General features: G+C 42.7%; 1 protein-coding gene across 9 annotated transcripts in view; it reads right to left on the bottom strand.

The window, feature by feature from the left end:
• The window catches only part of FGGY (FGGY carbohydrate kinase domain containing), a 284,157-nt gene that overhangs the window by 128,062 nt on the left and 134,403 nt on the right, over nt 1-21,692 (bottom strand). Inside the window, exon 6 of one of the 9 annotated variants that reach the window (XM_085231830.1) lies at nt 2,815-2,944. The exons of the other annotated variants lie outside the window; for them this stretch is intronic. The gene's annotated coding sequence lies outside the window, so the exon portion shown is untranslated. The remainder of the gene's footprint in view (nt 1-2,814; nt 2,945-21,692) is intronic. 9 annotated transcript variants of the gene reach the window in all.

The raw sequence follows: 21,692 nt of genomic DNA, 5'->3' as shown, positions 1-21,692 counted from the left end.
ACACCTTATCTCTTTACGTTGACTAGCAGCTCAAAGTTTAATCTAAAGCTAATTTGTGTGCTTTTTTTTTTTTTTTGGCCTTAAAAATTCCCATCGAAAAGTCATTTACTCTGCATCAAGATGTAGGAGGTCAGCTTGATATGGGAGAAAAGTATCCATTACTCTTGCTTTGCTTTAATATGCGAGTGAAAGGAAAGAAATTCCAGATAGAGTTGAAGATATGTCTGATTGCCATCCTGTTAGAAAATATGTATGCTCTAAATTGTACTTATATCACTGAGTTTCTGATGTTGTTGAAAACTGACACCAACTTCACCATCTGAACAGCTTTGCATTTTCACTCAAGAACAATTTTCCCCTTTAGAATAAACACCTCCAGGGTTGAGACTTCAGCTGCTCCATCCTGAGCTAGAGAACTGTTTTTCCAAGCTGCAGCCTGTATTGGGCTTCAGACCAGCACTGAATGAATGCAAAGAAGGAAGCCCAATACACAGCAGGCTTAAATATATGGAGGCTTTGGGGTTTTTGGAACATCAAACACTTCACAGTAGAAAATATTTGCAATTTGGTATTGCAAGCATTTCCCTTCCCACTGCAAGGTTAATTTATCATAGAGGAATATATTGTTCTCAGACAGTATTGCTGGCTGGTGGTGTTCTTGTTACATTAACTTGTTCTCAACCAGAAGAAAATTAAAGTGTCACCAAGGTTGTCTTTGTGAAATTGCTTTCTCTTATATCATGCCCCTATTTATTCAAGGAACTAACGCAGACATTGAGAGTAAGGCTAAGGATCTCAGTGGTGCTTTTGACCTTTCAGTTATGGCCTTTTCGAGGTATTCTGCATCTTAGCATCAGGCTTTAAGTGTTACATTTTCATTTGTAACCTGTTGCTGCATTTATTCCACAAGGCTATGCAACAGCAATCCAGAACATGTGACCACAGAGGCTTACTGGTTGCAGCTCCTCCTAGCACAGCTTCCAGCAATACATCCTCGTCATTTGCAGTGCATTTTGCCTTCAAAAACCTCACTGATTCTCTGAGTTGAGTAACAGTGTTCTTCCTACACCCACTCAGTGTCCTTAATATTGGGTAACAGGAAACGAGGGGACGAAACAAGCTATTACCTCTGGTTCCTGAGGCCTTGAATCTTCAAGCTGTAGTTCTATGTGGGTATCTGCTCTTTGACAACACTTCCCATACTGTGTTTCAGCCAGGAAGATGGATGTACCTTAGTAAAAGTGAGTCATTCACTGAACCTAGGCCAAACGTTGAAGCAAATCTGGGCCAGTTTATTGCCTCAGGAGGAAACCTGGTTTTTGCATGAATTAGATGTGAAAATAAGCAGAGCCTGACTGACATCTTCTCTGAATTCCATCTGTAAGGGTAAAACCCAGCGGGCGAGAGCCTCAGGCATGACAAAAATGAGGAGAAAATGAGGCTTCCTGTTTCCCCTCCAAGAACGGAGGACACACGTTACTCAAACTTAGGGTAAATTGTTAATTATTCATATGCTAATTAACCAATGTTTATAGAATGTCCTATATATGTAAATTGGAGTAAATATGCTTACATTTTTTCCTGCAGTCTCCAACTTTCATTCTACAGCAAAACAATCCCAACTTGTTACGCCAGTTCTTTGGCCAGGCACTTCCTACAGCTCTGTTGCTAATATTCCCAGCTCAAACTGCTCAATTGTGTTTCCCTACAGAAATTTCTGCACCGGTTTCTAGTTGCTTTAATTCCATCACAGATCGCATTCTGTTTAATGATAATTTGATTTTGCATTGCAAGACCCAGACATACATTAGGAGGTCACAACCTTTCCATTTATCTTTTAAAGTAACTATTTTTTCCCCAAGTTCCATCAGGTTAAAACAGTTAGCAATTTTTCTCCTTGAAGCGTCCCTTCAGCTTGGCCAAGATATATAATAGATCAGTGTAGCTACGAATGCATTACAACATTAGTCATCAATTAGTTTTAAACCATCACAGTAATATATCATTTATCTAGCTTGCTGTAGCACTATTGTGAACGTTTAATTTTTTAAAGGCATCTTGATTTTTTAACCTGACGGCTGCATCCTCCTTTTGTCCCCTATACAGACATCTCCTTAAGGAACAATAAAAATTAGATTTGTTTGACCTGCACTCAGGGTTCGTTTAAACGAGATGGATTTTAATTGCTCTGCCTACTTCACCAGACAGCTTTTATGTAATATTCCAGACATTTACGCACTGTCTTTCTCCTTGCTGTAAGCAGGTGTGTGTGCCCACAAATGCCTGTGAAGCAGCTCTCATTCATTTCACATCCCTGACAATCCTCTGGGCAACTGCTTACTCTCAGGTATCATTGGCATTAAATTAAGGGCCCGAGTCAATGCCACTTATTTCTTCCTAATGCCATTTTCTTTTAAGACTCAACCTCTTGAGTGGATAATTCTGAAAAATCTTTGCTAAGCTCCTTGTGTTCGTGTTGCCATCACATTGTGCAGATGACTCACCTCTGCATCTCCTGAAAGCGAAGATGTGTACAGAGCCTGACCTGTCTCTCCCCAAGTTCACATTGTCCTTTCTACCATTTGCATGCACTTGACTTACATTTATGGTTCGAAAGAGTCTGGAGTATAAACTAGCCAAGGCTGAGAGAAGCATGCCTATACTACAGATATTCAGTATCTTGAAGGATCTCTAACTTCAACTAGAAAGTCACACGAGCAAGTTATCACAGAGCTGACTCAGGGCTGAAACACCCTCACTGCTCTGCCAGCTCAGAGCAGAGGCAACATGAGCTCACATTTGCCCACAACGAACCTTATTTGCTCCAGCTGCTCCAGCAGGGAGAGGAGAAGCTCATGTAGAGTTCTCTCCCTGTTGATTCTCCTCTTCCACAGATGATACAATCTGAAGATGATGTCCTTTGTCTTTCCTCTTCTTCCCACTCCTAAAAAGGAAGATTTGGCTGTCGAGTTACCAAATCAGCATTAAAAAATGGGCAGTTATGTGTGCCTACAGCTGGTTCTGTTCTGCTCTCTGTTGGACACACACATGTACTCAATTCTCATTTGTGCTGGATGCCTATTAAAAGAACAAATCTGTGAGTGAGGAGGGTCCTTTTTACCAAGTCAATGGAAGTGAAATACGTAAATCTCATGCATGCTGAGGGAGAATGTATGCTTAAAATGCTTGGGAGAACAGCTGTGAAAAAGAATAAGCTGTTTGTATTATGCTGCACAGCGTCATTGATCCAACATGCTAAGCTGATCCTCACGCAGTACATTGTGCTTGTGTTACACTGCCCACTGCTCCATGTGTGGGTTATTCAAAATACACAGCTTTTCAGACAGTACAAAAAAAGAAGCAAACTTGGCTTCTTCCATCACAATATAAGCAGCATGGTTCACAGCAGCCAGAAAAAACTGGATTGGAAAGAACTATTCCAGCAAGGGGCCCTGTACCGCGAGCAGAGGTGAAGGTCAAGGCGAGCCTGGAAGGCATTGCAGGGATTGGAGGGGCTGCCTGTCTTTCCTATGCTGGGCAGCCATGTTAGGGACTGGAATCATCTTCTGTGGTGCCAATATTTTAATCCTCCTTTAATCTGCCACTCACTCAATCTGAAACCCACTCACTTGGGAGACACCTCAGAGTGAGACCAGTGTGTGATGATAGGGGAACTACGAAACACCAAAATAGCATCAAGGGTTCTACAAGAGACTAACAAATGAAATCCCATTTCATTTCCTAAAAACAAAGCAGAATTACTCACTTGACCAAAAAACAGAGTGCAACAACAAAGTGCAAGGTACAACTCTTTGTAGCTCGAGGCATTCTTCTTTCATCTGCCCATCTGAGCCAGCATCTGAGCCCCATCACAGATTGTGCTAAGGGTTTCCCTCTGGACAAGAAGGAGAGGCAGCATAGTATGTGAGTTGTTAATTATGGCATCAATAGAAGAAATGCAGATGTCACATTGAGAGAAATCTTAAAAAACTTGTACATGATTTAGAAACTATGAATACAGCAATGACATCAGGAGAGAGATGGGAGCTCCAATGCACTTAATTTGAAGATGGTCACATAATTATTTCATTTCTTATTGTTTTCTTCCTAAGGCTTGTATATCCATCAATAACACACTACATTTTTTACTTTTCTGACAGAGGTACTGAAAATCAGAGCCTATTAACTTAGTGCCAAACAAAACCAGAAATAAGGCCTGGCTTCAATACTGCAATACAGCACCTCTGAGGACGAAGTGCAGCAGGGCTGGAGTGCTTGACAGTTGTAATGTGCACCCAGGAGTCACATTTGCTCAAAAAGAAGTCACGTTACTTAGTTTCATTGGATATGTCCAGCTCATCTAGAGTCTACTTAATCCTTGGCACACCTTTAACTCAGAGACTTAACAAAAATATTAATATAGACTTTTTTTTATATTATCACGTTTCGTAACAGCTCCCACCTTTGCAACCTAATACTTGCTCTTTGGAACACAGAGAACTATTGACTCATAACTGGACGGGGGTGCCAAAAACTCCCAAATTTAGAGATGTTTGGAACAAGAGAGTTTGCTTCAGACCCATCCACAACAGCAAATTAAACACAAGTCATCATCTGTGTGAGTGACATTTTCAGCATGTCCAGAGCCTGGCGTGAGCAGACATTCCTTCTCCAGTAAGATTTACAGAATTTGCACATTGACAAGTATTGAGGTAAACCGTGATCCAAGGGCCAAGTGCATAAATTAGCCCTGTCCCCTCCCTGCAGTAAATTACACATATACACACTGTAGGTTGGCTAACTCTGCTTTTGGCAACTTGAACAAGTTTCTGTGAGTGCGTGTTAACAGAAAGGGAGTTTGTGTCATGCTCATGCATTTACATTTTCTTTTCTAAGATTTTGTTGCAAGGAATATGTTGTACATATTTTTTTCCCCCCCATTCACATCAGATACTAGATTAAACAGAAAAGAAAAAAAAAAGGTTGCATTAGAAGTTTTGGCACATATTGCGCTTTCACAGCAGAAATGGTGTCACTTGTAGATCGGATTGGTTTAAATTACGTAGATCAGTATAAGGTCAGCAAGAAGTGCTGGATTAGCATCCTCAGAGACTGCGGTCCTAACCTCATTCACAGAGCAAGTCCAGATCAAGAGGCGTCAATTAAAGCTCCGTGCACAATGCTTCCTTCATAGAAGACAGCTGTATTTCCTCAGGAAATCCAAGTGCTCAACCTCTTCCTTGAGCCCTCTGCTTGTGCAACAAAACAAAATGACCAGCTGGCAAGATGCAAAAGGGACTGACACTCCCTTTTCTTCTTTAAACACTGTCAAGTTGTTTCATGAGCTGCAGATTTGCAGTAGTCCATGTACCTGTGAAATATCTGAATCACTGTCTTCCATGTGTCAAAACGATGCCATTTCTGGGCTGTTCCATCTTCCTCCCACAGATTTACCACATTTTAGGTAAATTACATGGCCTGAAAACCCAAATATGTTTTGCAGCTCTGACTGGATATTGATGACTTCTAAAAACATCAGACAGTGAATGCTACCAGGAAACCCACATGTTGCCCCAAGGGATGCAGTTTGCACTCCAAGCATTCAACTTTCAAACTGGATTATCTGTGGCAAAGTTTTTCTCTACGACCCAAAGAATCAGTAGCATTATTTTTAATTGAAGGCTGAAAGCCTCACATAATCAAATGACAGAAGAACTGGGGCTTTCTGACAAATGGAAAACATCAAATGATTTTAGATTCAATCACAAAAGAACTAAATTCTGTGTATAAGTCTCCTCCTGAAAACAAATTCAAGCAAATCTAACCTCCTGACAGGCTCCTCGCTCAGCCCAAGCCATCTTCTTGCCAAATGCCTTTGTATCCCATCTTCCAAACTGTCTGATATATCTGCTCCCCCTCAAATCCTTGCGGAAATCCTTTCCTTGGGCTGGTGGCATCCCAGCTTTGTGGCACTCCCCAGCATCCCATGGAGCAGTAGAAGGCTGTGCTGCTTCACACAGTGTGCTCAGGCTTTTCCTACCATGTCCCTAAACTGTCCCAAGGTCTCTTATGCAGGGTGAGAGAGATGAAGAGCAGAAGGCCATTTCAGGAGTGTATGGGGCTGCTGGATCACGGCCTGAACCTCTGATTGATCACCTGAGGTGAGCAGTGAGTCAGCCATGGGAGCACAGGTGAAGGCAAATCACCTGTGCTGCAGGAAGGGGTGGAGCCTGGCTGCACCTCTCCTAGACCCATTTAAAAGCTGGCTACCAGGGGGGAAGGATCTCTTCTGGAGATCTGCTCCACTGGAGTCTATTTTGCGAGCCCAGGATAGGGTGTGTGTTTTTCTTTTCCTACTCTAATATAGTAATTACATCAGCTAAGCTCCTGGATATACTATACCATCTGTATATTCATTGATTGTACACTGCTATACCATAACATCGGTATATACATTAATTGTACACTTGTGAGCCAGGCCAAATATATTAACTTTATATTATGTTGTTCTCCCCTTGACCCATTTAAGGAAATTCCAAAAGAACATTACCCCCCTAGATAAAATGATTCCAGGGCAGATCCCAGGATTTGTGGGCTCTCCCTATTATGAACTAGCAGTCATCATTGAAAAATGGGATCCTTTATGTGTTATGGGAAATATCTCCCTATATTGCATGGGAGATTACTTTCAGGGACTTAACAAAGATATACTGATCATGAAAGAAAGACAACTAGCTGCTTCTATGGTGGCATGGCCACTATTAAATGCTTTAAGTCATGTGGAAATGAGAAATGTATGGGGCTGCTGAATCATGGCCTGAACCTCTGATTGATCACCTGAGGTGAGCAGTGAGTCAGCCACGGGAGCACAGGTGAAGGCAACTCACCTGTGCTGCAGGAAGGGGTGGAGCCTGGCTGCACCTCTCCTACACCCATTTAAGAGCTGACTGCCAGTGGGGAAGGATCTCTTCTGGAGATCCACTCCACTGGAGTTTTCCTCATGAGCCCAGGTTATGGGTGAGTGTATCTATCATTTCTGTTTCCTGCTTTGGTGTAATAACATCATAGCCAAGCTCTCTGTTATACCCTAACATTGATATATTCATTAATTGTACAGAGGAATAATACTTTAGAGAATGAAAACCTTTTGAAGACTGTATCAAAAAGTTGGAGCAAGAACTTGGCATATTAACAGGGAAGAAACCAATTCTGCATCTTCCAATAGGTCAAGTTCGTAACATTTCAATGCATGATGACCAGACTCTGAATCAACCGACTTCGCTGATCAGGAAAATAAAAAATCTAAATTAAATCTCAAATCTCCAGTTTTGACAGATCCGCTAGAAGTCCATCCTGTCATAACTCAGAAAACAAAAAAAGTACAGGACAGACCAGCAGGGGTGCCGCCTGATCAGTGGCCCCCTGCCCAGACTCATTTGCATGTAACAGCCCAGCCATACACAGCAATGGAATTGATGGGTTTAGTACAGCGATTTTGGCAGAAGCCTGAACAAAGTGTGCCAGCCTGGTTATTAAGGCTGTGGGATTCTGGGGCAGAAAGTGTTTTGGTGAATGGCCCAGAAATAACCAAGTTGGCCACCATGACTGTCCATCCTGCTCTCAGGTGGAGGTTATATGTGGGTACTCAATATCCTGATAAAAACCATTCTATAATAGAATGGTTAATGGCAGCCTGCCGTATGGTATGGCCAAATAAATCTGATATACCTCTACATACAGGGATGTGGTCCTCCATGGAGGACCTTCAAAATTATATCCACGAATTAGGCAAAAGGGAAGCAATTTATGAAGATACATTTGATGGTCCTGATTTGGTCAAATTCTCAGCAGGGATGACAGACTTAATTTTACAGCAAGCTCCCTCTCATCTGTATGGTACTTTGGTCTCTATATTAAATCCCCTGGTGGTCTCAGAAGCTGTAGTCCAGCAGGCTGCCCAGTTAGTGGCTGACCTAGGAGAAACAGAACGCCTGTTGACTAGGTGCAACATTCAGATGTTAGAAGAAGCTGAGGTCCTGCCAGTGACTAAAACCAAGATGCCAGCTACTCAAGCTTCTTGATCGGAACCCATAAGGGTTTCCCAAAAACAAATGTTTAATGACTTAACTTGGGCTGAGGTCCAATTTGCTAAGATTGACTGCCAGTCCAACCATGTCCTTCTCCAGCTTTGGAGACAACTAAAGGACAATCAGAAATTTCAAAACTACCCTAAGAAACCAAGGGTAAGGATTATAGAGAGAATACCAACAACAGCATGGAACCTAGAAGATTTCATTGTACCTAATAGGAAAAACTGCCTCAGGTGTCTCGGGCCATGATGCCTGAGCCACCGGAAGCAAAAGAATTGGCCCTAGCACAATTCATGGCGTGACGAGGGATGTTAGTCTCCCTAGGGCCTCCAGACAGGACAGGAAGCCTTATGTAGAATTAATGATTTACTGGTCCCAAAAAAATATTCAGAGTTATGGCATTAGTGGACACTGGAGCAGAAACATCAATTATCTACGGAGATCCAACCAAGTTTGATGGAGACAGAGTGATGATTGGTGGCTTTGGGGGACAGACTATTCCTGCCACCCAAACATGGTTGAAACTGGGGGTTGGGCATCTCCCACCCCAGGAGTATAAGGTATCTATTGCCCCAGTCCAGGAATACATCTTGGGCATAGATATTCTATGCAGACTGGCACTCCAGACAACTGTGGGAGAGTTCAGACTTCGACAGAGATGTGCCAGTATCCAGGCGGTGCAGGCAATTTTAAGAGGCCATGTAAAACATGGGCCTATTTGCCTGCTGAAACCGTGCCGGATTACTAATGTGAGACAGTACAGACTCCCGAGTGGGCAGGATGAAATATCAAAGACAGTGCAGTAATTAGAGAAAGTGGGCGTTATAAGACCTGCTCACAGCCCATATAATTCCCCATAAGGCCAGTGCAAAAGTCGGATGGCACGTGGAGAATGACAGTAGATTACAGGGAATTAAATAAGGTCATGCCACCTATTCATGCAGCTGTACCCAATATTGCCTCCCTAATGGACACATTGAGTAGGGAGATAAAAACCTATCATTGTGTCCTAGATTTAGCAAATGCATTCTTCAGTATCCCAATTGCTGAGGAATCGCAAGATCAGTTTGCGTTTACATGGGGAGGCAGGCAGTGGACCTTTCAGGTCCTGCCACAGGGGTATGTGGATTCACCAATGTATTGTCACAATCTAGTGGTGCTTGACTTGGCTGATTTGAAAAAACCTAATGATGTTAATCTATATCATTATATTGATGATCTCCTGCTGACATCTGACTCACTGGAGGCAGTAGGGCAGGTGGCAGATTCCTTAACTGCTTATTTACAACAGAGGGGATGGGCTATAAATCCCCAAAAGGTGCAAGGACTGGGCCTGTCTGTAAAATTCCTGGGGGTGGTTTGGTCAGGAAAGACCAAAGTACTACCCAGTGCTGTCATAGATAAGGTTCAGGTGTTCCCAGTCCCTACAACATCAAAGCAGCTGCAAGAGTTTCTAGGTATATTGGGTTATTGGTGTTCTTTTATACCTCACCTAGCACAGCTGCTAAGGCCACTGTATAGACTCAAAAAAGGGGCAGCTATGGGATTGGGGGAAAACAGAACAGGACGCTTTTCAACAGGTGAAACTGGCAGTTAAACAAGCCCAGGCATTGGGTATGTTTGATCCTACCCTCCAAGCTGAGTTGGATGTTCACGTCACTCAAGATGGCTTTGGTTGGGGCCTGTGGCAATGCCAGAGTTCTGTTTGGACCCCCATTGGTCTCTGGTCTCAGGTCTGGCATGGAGCAGAAGAAAGATACAGTATGATTGAAAAACAGTTATTGGCTGCCTTTGGCATCGCAGGCAGTAGAGCTGATAACTCAAACGGCTGAAGTTATAGTCTGCCGATTCAGGGGTGGGTGAAAGATTTGACCCACCTTCCTAAGACAAGGGTGGCCAAGCACAAACAGTAGCGCGATGGGTCACCTATGTGAGCCAAAGGAGTAGTCTATCTTCATCACCCTTGAAAGAGGAACTCCAGAAGATCCTAGGCTCGGTAACATATCACAGTGATGCACCAGAAGAAATACTTGTTGCTCCACCACAGAAGAGTTCCGTTCAGAGGGAAAATATCCTATCCCTGAAGATGCTTGGTACACAGATGGGTCCAGCAAGGGCAACCCGAGCAAGTGGAGAACAGTAGCATACCATCCTTCTACTGAGACAATCTGGTTTGACAAGGGGGATGGTCAGAGCAGCCAATGGGCAGAACTGCGAGCCGTGTGGATGGTTATAACTAAGGAACCTGGTGATGGTATCCTGAACATCTATACGGATAGTTGGGCTGTGTACCAGAGGTTCACTCTGTGGATTTCACAGTGGGCCACCTAGGAATGGACTATCCATGCCCAGCTGATCTTGGGCAAGGACATGTGGTTAGACATATGGAATACAGTCAAACACAGGACTGTACGTGTCTACCATGTTTCTGGTTATCAGCTCCTACAGTCACCGGGAAACGATGAAGCTGACATGCTGGCCTGAGTTCGATGCATTGAGAATTCACCATCCGAGAACATCGCCCATTGGTTACATCAGAAGCTACGGCATGCAGGACAAAAGACAATGTGGGCAGCTGCTAAAGCATGGGGACTGCCCATACAGCTACCTGACATTGTCCAGGCATGTCAGGATTGCGACGCTTGCTCCAAGATGAGACCGAGACCGTTGCCCGAAACAACAGCCCATCTTGCTAGAGGACATAATCCTCTCCAGCGATGGTAGGTCAATTACTTTGGACCCCTTCCTTGGTCTGAGGGGGCGAGATATGCCCTGATCTCCGTCAACACCCAGGAGCTGCTTAGCATCTGGAAATGTGGGCAGTATTGGTGTAGGTGGACAGTTGGACTAGATGATCTTAAAGGTCTTTTCCAAACTTAATGATTTTGTGATTTGTGAACACTGCAAGTGGGCTACTGCAGACCTATCCAGTGCCAAAAGCAAACCAGGCATATACCATCAAGGCACTCACCAAACTGATGTCTGCATACGGGAAACCTCAAGTCATCGGGAGCGACCAAGGAACTCATTTTACTGGTGCACTGATACAATGCTGGGCAGAAGAAAATAACATCGAATGGCAATTCCACCTGCCATATAATCCAACAGGGGCAGGCCTCATCTAATGTTATAACTGTATTCTTAAGGCTGCCCTGAAGACAGACTCCCAGTCCCTGCAGGGGTGAACAAAAAGACTACATGAAACCTTGCGGGACCTGAAAGAAAGACCCTGAGAATGTTGCAGACAACATGGGCCACCCTGCTTAGGATTCAAATTACAGGCGCTGATCATCAGGTAAGACCCCAGATTGGTAATAAAAATCTTCTGCTCCCTGCCCCTGAGAATTTAGATCCAGGCACCCGTAGAATAAAATGGCCTTGGAAGGTGCAGGTAGGACCCAAGTGGTGTGGCCTACTTGCACCTTGGGGGAGATTATTGGAGACGGGAGGCTCAGTAGTCCCTTCAGTAATAGGTACATGGCTTACTGATGTTGTAGTCAACACTCCGATTTTCATTGCTGAAGGGACTCCCATCATGTCCCTATGGCAGATCAGGACACCTCCTTTGGTGCCTGATATTATTATGCAGCTGCAGACATCCAGCCAGAAAGTGTGGTACAGGCGGCCAGGACGTGACTCTGTACAAGCGGAAGTGTTGACCCAGGATAGAAATATGGCCTGTATCTTGCCCTGGAGGGCAGACCTTCCCCTCCTGGTACTTCTGAAACATCTATATTTCCCCCTGTGAGTCTTCGAGCCTTCAGGAACACCGGAAGGAATGAAATGTCATCAAAAGCGTTCCAGTGTTACTGTCAGATCATGTGTAACACCCGGTGATGGTCTGCATGGGACTGATGGAACATAAGATGGACCTGCACCTCACGACTGTATGTCTCCAGTAACATCATCGAGCACTGGCCCATAAAAGAATATCAGTGTTCACCAATTGTCGCTCATCTTGAATTTTACCAACATGTGTCACGATGAAATTGTATAAGCATTGCAGTATACTGGATCTCTGTATTAGGAAAAGCTCACCCTTTTAGTCAACCTAATCATTGTTTCATGCTGTGAAGGGGTGGAGTGTATGGGGCTGCTGAATCATGGCCTGAACCTCTGATTGATCACCTGAGGCGAGCAGTGAGTCAGCCATGGGAGCACAGGTGAAGGCAACTCACCTGTGCTGCAGGAAGGGGTGGAGCCTGGCTGCACCTCTCCTAGTCCATTTAAGAGCTGACTGCCAGTGGGGAAGGATCTCTTCTGGAGATCCACTTCACCAGAGTCTATTTTGTGAGCCTGGGATAGGGTGAGTGTCTGTCTTTTCCTACTCCAATATAATAATTACATCAGCCAAGCTCCTGGATATACTATACCATCTGTATGTTCATTGATTGTACACTGCTATACCATAACATTGGTATATTCATTATTGTACAAGGAGTGTGATGATGTTGGAGAGGGTCAGAGCTCAGTCCTCACCTTAGGTCTCCTGCCTTCACCTTGTAGCAAGCAGAGCTGTTGTTCTAGATATGAGATCCAGAAATTAGTTCATTCCAGAAATAAAAGTGACAGGAAAGGTTTCCTTCCTCCCAGGTTTTTTCTAAAATTATGTCCAGGGAAACGAATTGACTGCTAGGGGCTGTCCTTGGGAGTTGGCAGAGCATCATGAAGGGCAGCAGGGAGGAAATCCTGCATGTCTGTCTGCCAGAGCATTCTGTCCTTTCCTTTTGGCAGTGTATGCTCAGCCCTAGTGTGGAAGTGGCCAGGGAGAGAGAGGTGGATTTACCTGGAGAGAAAGAGAGAGAGAGCAGAAGCAATGACAAATAAAGAGGGCTGTCAGCCCCCGGCCAGCACAGGATGGCTCTGCCACTCTGTGCAGTCAGGGATCTACATCCCAGAGCACCACTGCCTCCTACAGCAGCTCCCTCCTGGGCTTTGTGCTCCTGCTTCCTCCTGTGCCTCATCTGTGAACAGAGATTTGCTGCTTCACCATCCCTTCCCTCCTCTGCAATTAGGACTGCATGCCATTAATGTCCCTGAAATACAAACCTGAGTGCAATTCCCAGACACACGGCCCTGGAGACTCTTTTCAGAGCACACCACATTTAAAAGAAGTGCTTTCTCTTAAGCTACTCTGTCCTTTTTCCCAACAACAGAAGAACCTGCTAGCAACCACAGCAAACTCACAGTAGGAAAAATATTGTTAGAGAAGTGTTCAATGTTCACAATAATCCCCTTTTCTACAGTTTAGGAGAAATGCAGCTGGCATGGCCCAGGTATGAAAACCAGTCCTTAAAGCATAGCAGAACCACCTGACATAAAATCTGGCAAATTCCAGAGTTTCTGTTTCTGTAAATAAAAAATGTCACTGGGAGAATATACAGAGGACAATGATGTGAAAGGCCATCAGGAAATTCTGGGTCTGGTTGCAGACAGGTACCTTGGCTCGCTCTGTTCCCACTCTCCATCTTAAGAGCAAAAAAATGATACTAAAAATCACAATGAAAACAAATGAAAAATATCTGCCTAATGATATGGCATACATTCGTATGCTTAGGTATGCTAAAGAAGAGGTTGTTTCTCAACCTATAATCACAGAATAGGGAAGTAAAAAGAGGGTAGGAGAACTGGAACAGAATTTGTTGTAGCAAATTCAGTTCCTTAAGGAAAAAAAACAAGCTGAAGTGCCAGTTTCAGAGAAGCTAAGCGTGCAGACACTCCGAGCCTGCTGTAAAAAGTCATGGAGTTCGTAGCAGGAATGCAGGCTATGACACGGAAGGAAGCGTGGCCATCATTGTGGAATAAGCCAACACATAGGTGGAGCGGGCTGGAAATACCAGTAGAGCTGCGGGCAGGTATCACAGCAGGTGCACTGACAATGAGGATGATGAATGCATTTTCGGTTTGGCCGGTGATGAAGCAGGAGTCCTGCTGACTAGGAGTGAGGCGGCACGGACGGTGACTGCGAGACTGCACTGCTCCAGGGCGAGACGCCTGCGTCTGAACGCCGCTGGGACGGCCTCGGAAATAACACAACTGCTGAGAGCGTTATCTGCAGATCTCGGCTGATTCCAAAGCTGTGCTGAAAGCCAAGCCCCCGCCTCAGCACGACACTGCTCCACGGCTCCTTGACGTGGCACATTCACCAGCAGGTTCAACCCGTAATCCAGTTAGTCGAGTCAATAGCACAAACGCACGCGGGAACAACTGAGTCACCTTGTCGTGCATTGAGCTGAGCCCATCCCGGAGCTGCTCCCCTGGCACTGTGTGGGGGTCTGCCAGAGATCAGGTCCTCCATCTGAAATATCAAACCCTGCCTCTGCTTTGCTCCACAGACCCCACTTAGGTGGATATGCCAGATGATGTTTCCTAAACACTCAGACATCAATGGAGACAGAAATACTGACAAGCATCAATGCAGAGATATGTCACCTTGCCAAATTTAAGTTACTTCATCCCCAGTGTGCTTTGGCAGCTTTCACCTGTGGCTGATTATATGATTTGTTGTAGCAAAAGGCCGTGAAAAGGCTGGTTCAAAAAGAAAAAAAGAAAGCTGAAGGGAAGCTGAGGTTGTCATACTCAGCAAAGTAATATAATAAACACATATCAAGAGGAAAATACATGATAGATGCCTCTGGCAGTAGAATTCCTAAGAGCAACATGAGCTACAGGTTACAAGAAAAAAAGACGAAGACATGAAGAAGTACAGATTAATTTGGTCATGGCAGAGCAGCAAGAAAAGCAGCTGGTTCTGATATTTGTATTGACAAAACTCTGGCTGACTATCAAATGTACCCTTCCCACCCAGCAATGCTTTGGACTTGAAGGGAGTATAAACATCTCTTATCATTCTATATCATTAATTACAATTCTACTGGGTGTCCAAATGCCAGAACATTAGGATCTGAATTCCAGCACGATGTCCCAATCATTGAAAAGTAACAACGCATTCTGCCCCACTGTATTCTCCTTTCAGTTCACGTGGGGAGAAGCATGACCTGCCATATGGAAAATATCAATCAGAATAAAACATTTGTATCATACTTTAAGAGTCGTTCATGGTCTCCCAATGGTATTTGCCATAAAATCAAGTAAAAGGAAAGTTGTTCAAGCACTATTAAACTCAGAATTTTAATGTGAATGGATGCCCATCTAGTTTTACTGCAGTCTGGTGTAGTCTTTCTTAATGCAACACGCACATTTAGCAGTCTACAAATTCCATGGATGACTTCAGTAAAAGTGGGAGGTTGTGCTACCAAAGGAGAATGCGAGCCAAAGATGTTCTATTATCCATGTCCTATTAAAGGTCAGAGAGAGCTCTTACCTCAGTTCTATAATGTGACCAGAAACTTAATTGAAAATACACAAAAAGGTTATTAATAAAGGTTATTAATAAAGAGATGAAGCCACAGTAAATTTAATATAGCTCACAGAAGGACTTTTTCTAGAAAGAGAAGGTTATATAGATAGATAGATAGGCCTTTAATTAAGGTGTATAGCTGAGTTAAGTGTAAATTTTCCAAGCAAGCAAGAAGATGAAAAACTGGTAATTGCTTCCAATTTATATTATAAAAATCAGTCATGTTCATTTTGCTTCCTATGACAGCCTTACTCAATTCTAAAGTTCATTCACTTAATTGGAAGGGAGATAACTCAGTAAAATTATAAGGAACTGAAGAAAGGGACAGACAGATTGGAAAAATTGAACAAACAGCACTTTAAGTGAAATCATTTAAACCCCTCATCCAAGATTCTCAATAGATTGTTTGCTGCCCTCAGGGGATATTTATTATCAAAGGTGAGTAGGAAAAGATAAGAAACTAGATCACAGAGAAGTCTCAAGTGGTCTTACTGAAAATTGAATCTTAAGAAGACCCCATTTCTAATACCGCCGTAATTTTTTCCACAATCAGCACAGATGAGAAACTCGAAGATTTCTCTCAGAGAATGACTCAGTTAAGGATCACCAAAATATACCCATGCACAAAAACCATATTTGCTTCAACCATGTTCTTCTCTTGCACTTTTTCACAGCTCAGAGTCGAAAGAGAGTTTCATACACCTCTTCATGCAACTCTTTTGGCATTAATTGACCTCAGAAAAAGTGTCCTACACATGCAATGAGTCTTTGTGGGTTTGGGAGTTATCCAGTTCCTTACATGGAAATGATACTTGGTGAGTTAAGTGGCAAATAACAAGCAGGAATGGTAAGAGAGAACGTTTATAAATTATAGTCCTGGAGAATAATTTACAAGTAATTCACAAGACCAAATACAACCTCAGAATCACTTGCTGACTACTTTCAAATAGAAAATCTACATCTCTTTTGCAGGTAAATTGCCTCTAAAAAGATTAACTTGAGGGAGGTAGGTATTTAATTTTCAGTATGAATATGCACACTGCATCAGTGATATCAAGAAACCTGCCAGCCTCTCTTCTCCTGACAAAGACTTACACAGGACAGATGTTTCCACATCTACGTTAATGGATAAGAGATATAATTCTGTAATTATCATCAACGTAAGAGCACTGAATTTTAATCTTCCAATACATAAATCAGAATAACTGCACCATTAATATATTCCTGACTTGGACAGTGGGCTCTGCTGCAGACAAAATCATTGCCAGTGCTGTGCACAAGCCTCAATGAACGTCATTTAAACAACCACTTGTGGAAGATCCACAGCAGACAGAAGACAGGACAAGTGGGGAAGGCTGAGGTAAGGCATTGGTAAGTAGCACGGAGCTAAATCTCTCCCTGACAGATGTCTAATGATGTTACAGAACTTACAGACGGCTTTGGTTTACCATCTTTGGTCTCTGGAGGGAACGGACATGGGACACCACTCCTTCATTAGAAAGAGAAAGTTAATACTGCTGTAATGCTAATAACTTACAAAATTCAAGGTAGCCACGTTGTGAAAGTATTTAATACTTTCTACTAATGAAATAGCAAAGTCAGAGTAAATAAAGTCTCAGATGTTAGGTTGCTAATCGGAACAATTAATGGGTTATCCTTAAACAATGCAGGACTAAATCAAAACACCAATACATTCCTCAGTTAAGATGGGAGGAATGAGATTTCCATACGTGAAGAACATTAAAGCTAGAAGCAATAAATTTTTATCTGTCAGCGGGAAGCAAAGATAGGGCTCCAGAAAGCACAGGGAGGATTAGGGAGAACAGCAGACAATCGACAGCAAAACAGAAACAAAGCTGGGAACATAACTATAAAGTGCTTGAGGAAATCCCTAAATCCACTGGTATTACAGCATCTACAATGACTTCTCAGTTTTGTGGCCAATCACACTATCAGAAGAGTTCTGTCATTTGTAGGACTGGAAGTAGGATCAGGTCCTAACAGCAGGATGTTAAAAAAGCTTCAGTGAGGTTTGAAGTGATTTCATGAAATGTATCTATGGTGACTTATTGAGAAAGGCAGAGGTGGCCTCAGCCATGAAGGCAGAAAGAAGTTAAGAAAAGCAAGACACTGAGGCTGAAGCATTTCAGTAAGCAGGCACTTGGACAGAGCAGTGCTAGGCATGGCAGCAGCCAGGCTTGCTGCATGCTTTGCACTTCCTTCTGTGATGCAGCAAGACAGCTGCTGGTGGAACTGCATGGGGAACTGCATCACTGACATTGCACAATTCCTAAATAATAAAAAAAATAATTAAAAGCATAATAAAACAGAGTGAAGGTGTCTATATTCTTTAGCCCACACTAATTCTACAATCTAACTTACAGCACAGCACCGCAAACGTTGCACAGGTCCCAAGAGGAGGCAGTAACCTCCATCATGAGGGCAGAAAAGCAGTTCTAAGAGTAGAAGGAACTTCTTAATGTGGTCTTATTGCTTTGTTTTTGTTTTCAGCAAATGCCAAATAAGCTTCATGATGCCTTCAGGAAAACGGAAGCAAGCTAACCTCCTTTATCCAAGTGGGCACAGTGCTGACAGGTTGATGGTTGGACCTGATTATCTTAGAGGTCTTTTCCAGCCTTAATGATTCTATGACTCCACAAATCAAGGGTAAAAGCAAGCATCCAGGCAGTCATCCCAGACTTGTTGAGATGATGTCTTAACACCTTACCTTACTCTTCTCACTGACTGTGAGGGATAGAGCAAGCAGAAAGATTTGGCACTAGAAACAGTTTGGATAAACCTCCACATTTGCTAAGAATTAAGCCCTAAAAAGAACTTATCTGGCATCTGAAATATAGTAGGATGTGAAAGACTGGCAAAAGCTAAAGATATATAATGGAAACTCCCTTTGCTTTCAGCAGGGAGAGCAGATAAGGTGTAAGAAGGACTGAAAGGATCTGTTATTTCAAGGAAAAAACATCCAGGGTTCTTGTCCAGAGAGCTGTTCTGAACTGGAAATACCCCACATCCCCCTCTGTGCCAACTTCTGCTTCTGCCAGTAAAATGAGTCCTTACACTACATCGCTATTGTGCAGTGCTTCTAAAAGGATGCAGCATACACAGAAAAATGCAGCTGTTAAGATCAGCTTCCTCACTCCCTGTTTTACTTAATCTTTTTGCTTGTCCACGTGCCCTGAAACAAATGTGAAGCCTTACATCCCACTGCAATCATCCTTCACTCATCCCCTCTCCTGACACCTCCGGTGAATCTTTAAGCAGTACTAGAAAGGGAACAACATCACACAAGTCTTGTATCATTAGAAAGTTTGGTTAAGATGATCCTAGCAACAGTTAGCACCGTTTTTTTAAGGAGAATATGCATGAACAAAGATAAGATGTTGAAATGCATTTCCAACAGTTCTGGTATCACTGCATGTTACACACCATTTTTAGAGAAAACTGGGCATGTTATCTACAGCAAGACAAACAAATAGCAACAAAGCACTACTGACTCAAAAAAAGATACAACCCATCAAAAATTAGTTTTGCTTCTTGACAAATCTTCTTCTGTGACTGTCTAATGTTCTGTTTTTTTTTAGTAGATTATTTTCTCATTCAGAAAGTTTCAATACATCACACATTTTTTACCAATCTTGTTCAAAAAGCCATGATTTTCCAGTTTCTTATTCTAATATAGGCAGCAAAATAAGTTTCCAAAATCAACTATTATGCAACAATAAGAAAATAATGTAGAACATTGTTGCAATGTGGTCATAAATTTAAAAATCTGTTCTTTGTTAGGGCCCAACCCAAAGCCCTGTAATGTCTGTGGAAAGACTTCAATCAAATTTGATCTGCTCTCATAAATACAGCCATTAATTCAGACTGAAAAGTTGATAGTGCTTTACTTTTCACAAACAACCGTCAGCAACATCAATGGGACTTACCCATGTGCAGGCGTGGGCAAAAGGGCAAAAAGAGAGCACACTGTTGGCATCAAGCTGTTGTCTTACCTAGCAAATGCTATCCCGAGGTGAACACAAGAGCAAACTGTCAGTCAGCCTCATTTGCTCCCCAGATAACAATTTACAAGCACCAAGATGCCAAACATCACTGATAGATGCTACAGCAGGAAGAGGACAAACTGCAAGCTGAAACCTCGGGGAAGATCCTGCCCTTCTTTGCTGTCTAGCAGCACCAATCTCTTTTCACATCATGGACTTTACCCCAGAATTATATTTTTATCAGTCTTCTGAAACAAAACAAAGCAAAACAACCACCAGTAACTCCTATACTGCCCCTTAAGCACCAGTTACACCACTAACTTCTATACTGCCCCTTAAACATTCCCATTTTGACCTGCCTCAGCCTTTATTCCCCTGGCTGTGTTTCACTTCTTCTTCACCTCTTTCCCCCAGGATCAGAGGAGGGATGAGTGTGGCCATCAGAAAGAAACCTTAAGACAACTCTTGTTTTTTGTTTTGTTTAACTTTATAGGTAAAGGAAGTCATTCTATGTCTAGCACTTAAAGACACAGTAGATAGGATAAATAGGATGCTGTTTCTTAAACTTTTAGCATTCTAATTAACATCAGAATATGAAACTGAAAGGCAGGAGTGATTTATGCAGTCACCACCATTCCAAAAAGTAAGTAGTTGTATGCTCTCATGGGCAATACATAGGGCTGGAGTCCAGAAGCCTGAGCTCGTCTTGCCCCTGACATCCAGTTCAACCATAGGCAACCCATACAGCTTGATCCCAGACCTACTGAAGTCATTGGCAAAGGTTCTTTTGTTGCAACAGCACAGGATCAGGTCCAGCATCTCTCCTTTTCCTTTGTTGCAAGGTGTCTCCAGGGTGAAAGCGTGTGAAGTGTTTCAAACATTTAAAGTACTATGGTTGTCATCCAGCAATTCTTATTCATGCCTGCTAATTTTTACTTGTGGGAGTAGATCCATTGGCTCCATAGTCATCATTCTTTCTAACACTACTAGTATTATTCATAACACATCTAGTTTTCCTGCATGTTTTTATTAATTTTAAAAGCAGAGTATTTTTAGCATCACATTTCACATGTTGAATAGATGCATGATACAATTAACTAAAGAAATGTCATAAGAAACACAAAGAAAATATTCTTATTACATTTGATATTTAATTGCCCCTGGTTTCTCTCAAGTCAAACGTTCTACTGCTCACAGTAAGCTCCAGAGATTGGTGCTGCTCTTTCATGGTTTTTTTTGTGAGTCTAAGCCAGGATCTTCCTCAGCCCTGTGGTGTTGCTATATTTTGTAGATCCTTCCCTGGTTTCTCAAAAAGCAATAAGATAAAGTGGGTCCAGAATGCAGAAATGGGTTTGGCCAAGTTTGCCAACATCAAATTTTATGACTGAGTAGCCTAATTATTTTTCTTTCATTATTCCCAGAGTTGGAACTGCTAATTCTCTTGCCTATCATCCATTCTGTGGTTTTGTTATTTCAGAATGAGGCAGATGTCTTCTATAGGAAAGGGCCTTATGGGGCAGAGGTTTATGAGGTTGCCCACAGGTTAGATGCATTTCTTTTTTCACTCCAAAAGGAATGACAAAAAGCTGCTACAAGTAACATCTATAAAAGAGATAAAACAATGTTACCAAGCCACTCTAAGTACATGAGCATGCCTGGAACAAGGTTAAGTGAAAAATTGCTAGCATCCATTTATTTCCATGATTGTTTTCATACAAATCAGGCTTTGGACCATCTTTTATTAAACACAGCCCTTTGCACGCGATAATGTATTGGTGTTAATCTTCATCTTACCTAACACAGCTAACATCAATCAGCAATCATCATGTTTTGTAGAGTATTAGGAAGTGGTATTATGAAACAACTTCAAAGGGCAATCCACCTCACCCCAACTGAACTAAGACCAATGGATGACTCACTCTCTCAAGAGTACCTGCTTGTCCCCACTGACAACAGATCAAGAGCTGGGTGGCTTCCTTAGGCTGAATGCTTACCTTCAGATGGCTTAAGCTGGTGAAATGAATCCCACTCAGATTCGTATTCAACATCAAATTCTGTTGCTTCCCACAAACTAAATTATTTCAGTCATCAGGTGCCTTACTCACTGCCTTTTGCTGTTTTGTTCGAGGAGCTGACTTGTGGAGTAAAAAGCCTTTCCTACAAATGAAAAGGCAAATGATTCTTGTATTTTTAACTTTGCTTCTGTTAGTGAAGTACTGCCTGCAGTATGGCAAAGTG

This window comes from Meleagris gallopavo, chromosome 10, assembly GCF_905368555.1.
Source record: "Meleagris gallopavo chromosome 10, MGAL_WU_HG_1.1, whole genome shotgun sequence".
In the NCBI taxonomy this organism is placed as follows: Eukaryota; Metazoa; Chordata; class Aves; order Galliformes; family Phasianidae; genus Meleagris; species Meleagris gallopavo.
This window is presented reverse-complemented; position numbering and strand designations above follow the sequence as displayed.